Source organism: Coregonus clupeaformis, chromosome 36, assembly GCF_020615455.1.
Source record: "Coregonus clupeaformis isolate EN_2021a chromosome 36, ASM2061545v1, whole genome shotgun sequence".
In the NCBI taxonomy this organism is placed as follows: Eukaryota; Metazoa; Chordata; class Actinopteri; order Salmoniformes; family Salmonidae; genus Coregonus; species Coregonus clupeaformis.
In genome coordinates this window covers 3,651,381-3,659,814 of record NC_059227.1, presented here as the reverse complement: position 1 = coordinate 3,659,814, position 8,434 = coordinate 3,651,381, and positions in this window count along the sequence as shown.

Sequence of the window (8,434 nt, the reverse complement as noted above, 5' to 3'; positions counted from 1 at the left end):
TTGCCGTTCGCATTGACCGCGATACAGACCCGGAGGAGGGAGAAGGGGCCGTCTCAGTCAACCTGCCATCCGTACTCGGGTCGATACCGCTTCTGTCCAGCCCCTGCCTGTCAAGTCCCATAGCCAACTCAATCAGCCTGAGCCCATGGAGATTGGCCGTGCCTCTCTGACTCCCGAGGAGCGACGGCGCCGTCTAAGCTCCAACCTTTGCCTCTACTGTGGTGGCGAGAATCACCGTGTCGCTACTTGTCCGGCAAAAGCCGCAGCTCACCAGGTGTAGGGGAGATCCGGGTGAGCTCAACAAGCCTTCAGTCTCCCTCCATCCGAAAGACCCTGCTTCATCTCCGCCTTCAGCTTTCTGACAAGACTCATACATTGGCCGCCCTTGTGGATTCCGGAGCCGAAGCAAACATCATGGACCCTGAGCTTGCACAGCAACTGGGCGTGAACCATCATCAACTGACACAACCCATTCCTGCACGAGCCCTGGATGGGCATCATCTTGGCACTGTCACTCATATCTCCGCCCCTGTGACAATCCTGCTGTCAGGAAACCACCAGGAGTCCATCCAGTTTCACCTCCTACACTCACCTGGCCAACCACTCATTCTTGGATACCCGTGGCTCCCGTCAGCACAACCCCCACATCGACTGGGGAGACAGGAACAGTCCGTGAGTGGGGAAGGAGTTGTCACCAGACCTGTTTAAGGGGGGCCACCCTGCCCGTTCACCGGGAAGGATCTAGCGCTACCTCCGACATATCCAATGTTCCGGCCTGTTACCACAGCCTGAAAGAGGTGTTCAACAAATCCAAGGCGACATCTCTACCCCCCACACAGACCCTATGACTGCGCGATTGATCTCCTGCCTGGCACAGCACCTCCCAAGGGTCGTCTGTATTCACTGTCAGCCCCGGAAAGAAAGGCCATGGAGGACTACATTAATGACTCTCTTGCCTCCGGGATAATTAGGACCGTCGTCTTCCCCCCCCGCAGGAGCGGGATTCTTCTTTGTCGGCAAGAAGGACGGTTCTCTTCGTCCATGCATAGATTACCGGGTCTGAACGACATCACGGTTAAGAATCGCTACCCACTGCCCTTACTTTCGTCTGCCTTCGAACTGCTGCAGGGAGCCACTGTATTCACTAAGCTGGACCTTCGCAATGCCTACCATCTGGTGCGGATGAGGGAGGGAGACGAATGGAAGACAGCGTTCAACACACCAACCGGCCACTATGAATATCTCGTCATGCCCTTCGGCCTCACCAATGCCCCAGCAGTTTTTCAAGCCCTAGTGAATGATATCCTCAGGGACATGCTAAATACGTTCGTATTTGTGTACCTTGGACGATATTTTAATATTCTCAAAGACTCTGTCAGAACACACGCACCACGTCCGGTTGGTCCTGCGCCGCCTGCTGGAGAACTCTCTTTTCGTGAAGGCAGAGAAGTGCGAGTTCCATGCCAAGACCGTTTCATTCCTGGGGTATGTGGTGACCGAGGGCAGCATTCAGATGGATCTCACGAAGGTGTCGGCTGTCACTTCCTGGCCAGTTCCTGAGTCTCGGAAGAAGTTGCAACAGTTCCTGGGCTTTGCCAACTTTTATAGGAGATTCATCAGAAACTATAGCACAGTGGCTGCACCCCTCACGGCGCTAACCAGCACTAAACAACCGTACCAATGGACATCAGCTGCTGATAAGGCCTTCAATATCCTCAAGACATGTTTCACTTCTGCTCCCATCCTCCAGATGCCAGATGCAGCAAGGCAGTTTGTGGTGGAGGTAGATGCTTCGGACGTGGGAGTGGGTGCAGTGCTTTCTCAAAGAGCAGCTGAGGATGGCAAGATGCACCCCTGTGCCTTCTACTCCCGTCGGCTAACCCCTGCCGAATGCAACTACGACATTGGGAACCGCGAGCTGTTGGCTGTCAAGCTCGCCCCTTGAAGAATGGCGGCACTGGTTAGAGGGGTCAAAGGAACCATTCGTAGTGTGGACAGACCACAAGAACCTGGAGTATATCCAAACAGCCAGGGAGGCTGAACTCCCGTCAACAGCGGTGGTCTCTGTTCTTCACGCGCTTCAATTTCACGCTCTCCTACCGCTCCGGGATCTCGCAACATCAAACCTGATGCTCTTTCCCGGATGTTTCAGAAGGACGAGACCACCGCCATGACAGCTCCCATTCTTCCCAGCCACTTGGTCGTAGCGGCCCTCACCTGGGAGATCGAGAAGCAGGTCATGGAGGCTCTTCGGGACCAGCCAGGTCCAAGCACCAGCGCCCCCAACCGTCTGTTTGTTCCAGCAAATCTCAGGTCACCTGTGATTCAGTGGGGGGCACGAATCCCGCTCTGGCCTGTCATCCCGGCATCACTCGCACCCTTCATCTGGTCCGCCAGCGGTTCTGGTGGCGGGGGATGAGACGGGATGTCCGAGAATTCATCCGAGCTTGTCCCACTTGTAACCGAAACAAGACTCCCAACCAGCCTCCTGCTGGGTTGCTGCAACCCCCTACTCATACCCAAGAGGCTCCTGGTCCCACGTTTCACTGGACTTTTGTTACGGGCCTTCCGCCCTCTGACGGACACACAGTCATCCTTACCATTGTTGACCGCTTTAGTAAGATGACCCACTTCGTGCCCCTTCCCAAACTACCCTCTGCTAAAGAGACCTCCCAGGTGGTCCTGGAACATGTGTTTCGTATCCATGGCCTACCCCAGGATATAGTGTCAGACCGGGCCCGCACTCTCAGCAACCTTTTGGAAGGAGTTCTGTCATCTCCTTGAGGGCCACCGCCAGCCTATCGTCTGGATTCCACCCGCAGTCAAACGGCCAGACTGAACGCATGAACCAGGAGCTGGAGAAGGCACTGAGGTGTGTGGCTTCCCAAAATCCCCGGGCCTGGGCTCAACACCTGCTCTGGGTGGAATATGCCCATAATTCACTCACCAGTTCCTCCACCGGGCTCTCCCCCTTTCAGTGTGTCTACGGGTATCAACCTCCACTGTTTGCCAGCCAGGAGGCGGATGCCACCTGTCCGTCTGCTCTGCGTATGCCCGCCGCTGCCGCCGCACTTGGGCCCAGGCTCGCACTGTGCTCCTGAAGTCTGGAACCAGCTACGCGCTCGGTGCCAACCGACGGAGGACCCCAGCACCTACTTACCGGGTTGGTCAGAAGGTCTGGCTGTCTGCCCGGGATCTGCCGCTGCGGGTTGTATCACGAAAGCTGGCCCCCGCTTCATTGGTCCTTTTCCTGTGCAGAAAGTCATCAGTCCAACGGCGGTCCGACTTCAGTTGCCCGCTTCCATGCGGGTCCACCCCACCTTCCACGTCTCCAAGGTCAAGCCGGTCCATGAAAGTCCCCTGGTCCCTGCAGCTCCGGCGCCACCTCCTCCGCGCCTCGTAGATGGCGGTCCTGTCTTCACCGTCCGGCGGCTGCTCCGCTCTAGGCGAAGGGGTAGGGGTCTCCAGTACCTCGTTGATTGGGAGGGATATGGTCCAGAGGAGAGGACCTGGATCCCGGCCAGGAGGATAGTGGACCGGACCCTTATCACTGACTTCCACCGACTACATCCTGATCAGCCTGCAATCCGTGGGGGCCGTCCAAGAGGGGTTCCTAGCCGTCCGGCCCGCCCTGCTCCTGTCTCAGTGCCTGTCCTGTCTCCCGACCGTGACCCTCCAGCTCCTTCTGAGGATGAGGAGATTCACTCGGACCGCTCGGAGGAGTTCTGACCCGCCGCCTGCTCCCCTCCACCCTCCCGGCATGATGTTGTTCTTGGGACTTCTGGGGCCGTCCCTTGGAGGGGGGGTCCTGTCATGAGCACTCTCTCTCCCTGGTAGCAACATTAATTGCATTCAATTATCTTCCACTCTGCTCACCTCCCTCTCTCTACTCCAGCCTAACTAGCTCCACCTGCCCTGCTCTGCTCTTGTTACCTGGCCAGCTGCACTGCATTTCCCACTCACCATCCTCACCTTGCCTCACTCTGTTCTAATTACTCTGCCAGCTGAACTGCATTTCCCCACTACCTCTCCCAGTATATCAAGCCCTGTTTTTCAGCCAAGCCCTGTCAGATCGTCTTCAAACCCGGACCAGTAACCTGCCTGTCTGCGCTCTGACTCCTGTTTGTGATACCGATCCTTTCTTGACTGCCTCCTTGTTCTACTGCCCCGTCTATCCCAACCTGCCTTCTGGACCTCGACTACTCTCCGATCTTCAGCCCCTCCGGTAACTCGTTTCTGCCTTCTGTCTCTCACCACGATATTTGCCCAGCCCTGATCTGTACTTCTGCCTGCCATTCATATTGCTGTTGTGTGTGTGTGTTCCCCAGGTCTCCGACCACCAGATGAGCGTGCCCAGACGTTTCACCACCCTCAGCCCGATACGCCGCTCCATCACTGGGGAACACACACACTAAGCACTTGGACTGACACCCCCGGACATTTGGTGACCCCCGAGCACAGGTACCCACAGGAGGACCCTGAAAGACCCCTGACACCCCTGGGACTCCTCTTCCCGCCTGTAACCTTGAATAAAGAACTCTGAATTTGAACTTGCGCTCTTGGGTCCTCTTCTGTTCGTGACACACACATGCATACACGCACGCAAGCACACACATGCACACACACACACATACACAAAACACACACACACACACAGAGAGAAACACTCTGCCCAGGATCCTTATCCTTAACTCTAACCCCAACACGCTAGACCCGGGGTGAGTAGAATATTTATCTAAATATCTCCCTCAGCAGCCATCCATCTATAATAGGAGGAACGGGAGGAAGACAAGGACAGAGTTATTCTCCTCCATTACAGCTCAGCAACAGTCAAGCTATATTTAGTGCAGTAATTGCAGGTTTTGTTTATTTTTTAATAAACTATTCGGACGTAAAAAAACGATTAAGTATCCATCCATCATTGACTCAGTAGTGTACAGTACAGGCCTATCCTACCATAAGTCAACACTGTAATTTCATAACGCTCCAACAAAACTAGAGAATACCTTTGTTTTCCCAGGCTATTTTATATCCACAATGCACACATATTTACTCAGATTAAGTGGTGGTTACTCAACAATAATGAAATATATGGGGATTTTCCAAGGTTTTTCCTAGGGAAACCCACTCCACCAAAACACTGGAGAATCTATTGAAATAACATGGGTTATTGACTCTGTGAATGCACACACTGTGCCCCACCATCGTCACCACACAGGCACACACACAAACACACACTCACACACACACCAGTGCTCCACTTTCTGGCGGATGTCCAACAAACCTAATCAACCCCAGCAGAGCTACCTCTAACTTACTAACACACAGAGACACACTCACTGTCCAGGTGCTCACTAACTCTTTAAAGTGAAACTGACAGCATTTTAACTACTTTGCAGATATGAAACAAACAGACAATCATAATATCAGTCAAAAATATCAAATTCCCAGTTTATGCTTTAAAACCAGCTTTATAAGAAGTTTTAAAAAATATGTTATATTTGACTCAAAATTCCATGACGTACAGTAAGACATTGTTGGCAGAATAGATGGATGCGGTTCAATGCATGATTCATATAATTCACCAATACATTTCTTGGTAGTCCAAAACATATTTGCTATCAGGTTATAAATCACAGCTGGCCGGGTGCATTGTTTGCTACCTTCACCCATTCGGGATGAACTGTTTCAGTTTCAATTACTTCATATTTTTAACACTCTATATTGCTATAGATTTTTCACAAATGGCTAACTATACATAATTCCCAAACATTCTATGAAAACGTGAAATTGACCATATCTAAGTGCTCACTTATAAAAATAAAAAAAGGCGTCATATGGGGGTGTATATGAACAGATTTTATTTACATTTCATGTTGCTAAAACACTGTCAGTTCCACTTGAACTTACTCATGTGCTGTTAGCCTTCAATCTTTTTATTTCAAGGAGCCAGGCGGCTCTCTAAACCTGTCATTTCAAGGAGACCAGGCGGCTCTCTAAACCTGTCATTTCAAGGAGACTGGGCGACTTTCTAAACCTATCATTTCAAGGAGACCAGGCAGCTCTCTAAACCTGTCATTTCAAGGAGATGGGCGACTTTCTAAACCTATCATTTCAAGGAGACCAGGCGGCTCTCTAAACCTGTCATTTCAAGAAGACCAGGCGGCTCTCTAAACCTGTCATTTCATGGATCTTTCACGTCGTTCTCTCCTCATCCTAGGTGCCTGTGTCTTCCGTCACAGTCCTGATTAACCCTGTCAAGTCACCCCGACAAACACTCACACACACACACACACACACACACGCATGGACACAAGCACGCACACACACACACACACAAACACACACTGCCTGGGACACCAACACACAGAGGCCACGACAATAATTCAATTTGGGCGTTCCTAGTAAGAAATCTATCTATCAGGACAACATGCAGGCAGGCTCGCGGCATCCAGTGTCTCCCCTGGCTGTCTTTAATCAAACGTCAAGCCTCAGGGGCTTTACGTGTCATCTAACCCACTCTAACCTACAGCAGGTCTCTAAGGGGTGATTTAGACCTGGGGGTATGGCTGGCTTGGAGGGTTGGGGGTGTACAGGGGAGAGGTGCTAGGGGACTGGACCTATGGGGTGATTTAGACCTGGGGGTATGGGGGGTTGGGGTTGGGGGTGTACAGGGGAGAGGTGCTAGGGGACTGGACCTATGGGGTGATTTAGACCTGGTGGTATGGCCGGCTTGGGGGGTTGGGGGTGTACAGGGGAGAGGTGCTAGGGGACTGGACCTATGGGGTGATTTAGACCTGGTGGTATGGGGGGCTGGCTGCGGGGCTGGAGGGTCTATGAGGGATTCGGTATAAGGTTCAGCTGAGAAGATGAAGAGCTGAGGGGGTCTTGGGGGTCTGGTCTACAGGGGGGGATGGAGGTACAGAGGAGCCTGGACATGTGGATGATTTAGACCTGGGAGCTGTGGGGTAGGGGGGCTGGGGGTAAGTGGGAGGCCAGGCCTGGAATGCTGCGTGTTCGATCCACGGGATGCCCTTCCCGGATCTTTTATGACAGCATGCAGGTTTTAACCATTTCAACCAGGCTTAAAACACTAAGGGGTGGAACCAGGTCTTTCACTGAGCTGACTGATCAAAGTCTAAGAGGAGGTCTGGTGCTGTTTTATGCAGGTGGCCAACCGAAAGAGCAAGGTCTGCATCTCAAATGGCACCCTATTCCCTATATAGTGCACTACTCTTGACCAGGGCCCATAGGGCTCTGCTCAAAAGTAGTGCACTATGTAGGGAATAGGGTGCCATTTGAGATGCACACCAGAGATCAGAGAGGAGCAATTCACTTTTCCTCAAAACACATTGTGCCCCTTTCCGTGTGAATGACCTGAACTAATGGGGAATATTCAGTTAGGCTTGAAGGTCCGTTAGGGATGTTGTTGGCTCCGTCCCAAATGGCACACTATTCCCGATATAGTGCACTACTTTCCAGGGTCTAGTCCACTATGTAGGGAACAGGCTGCCATTTGGGTTGCAGACTTTGAATGGTTAGGGTTTTCGATGTTAAAGAGAGGGTGATTGGGTGATATATGGTTAAAGAATAGGTCATCGGTGTTAAAGAGAGGGTGATTGGGTGATATATGGTTAAAGAATAGGTCATCGGTGTTAAAGAGAGGGTGATTGGGTGATATATGGTTAAAGAATAGGTCATCGGTGTTAAAGAGAGGGTGATTGGGTGATATATGGTTAAAGAATAGGTCATCGGTGTTAAAGAGAGGGTGATTGGGTGATATATGGTTAAAGAATAGGTCATCGGTGTTAAAGAGAGGGTGATTGGGTGATATATGGTTAAAGAATAGGTCATCGGTGTTAAAGAGAGGGTGATTGGGTGATATATGGTTAAAGAATAGGTCATCGGTGTTAAAGAGAGGGTGATTGGGTGATATATGGTTAAAGAATAGGTCATCGGTGTTAAAGAGAGGGTGATTGGGTGATATATGGTTAAAGAATAGGTCATCGGTGTTAAAGAGAGGGTGATTGGGTGATATATGGTTAAAGAATAGGTCATCGGTGTTAAAGAGAGGGTGATTGGGTGATATATGGTTAAAGAATAGGTCATCGGTGTTAAAGAGAGGGTGATTGGGTGATATATGGTTAAAGAATAGGTCATCGGTGTTAAAGAGAGGGTGATTGGGTGATATATGGTTAAAGAATAGGTCATCGGTGTTAAAGAGAGGGTGATTGGGTGATATATGGTTAAAGAATAGGTCATCGGTGTTAAAGAGAGGGTGATTGGGTGATATATGGTTAAAGAATAGGTCATCGGTGTTAAAGAGAGGGTGATTGGGTGATATATGGTTAAAGAATAGGTCATCGGTGTTAAAGAGAGGGTGATTGGGTGATATATGGTTAAAGAATAGGTCATCGGTGTTAAAGAGAGGGTG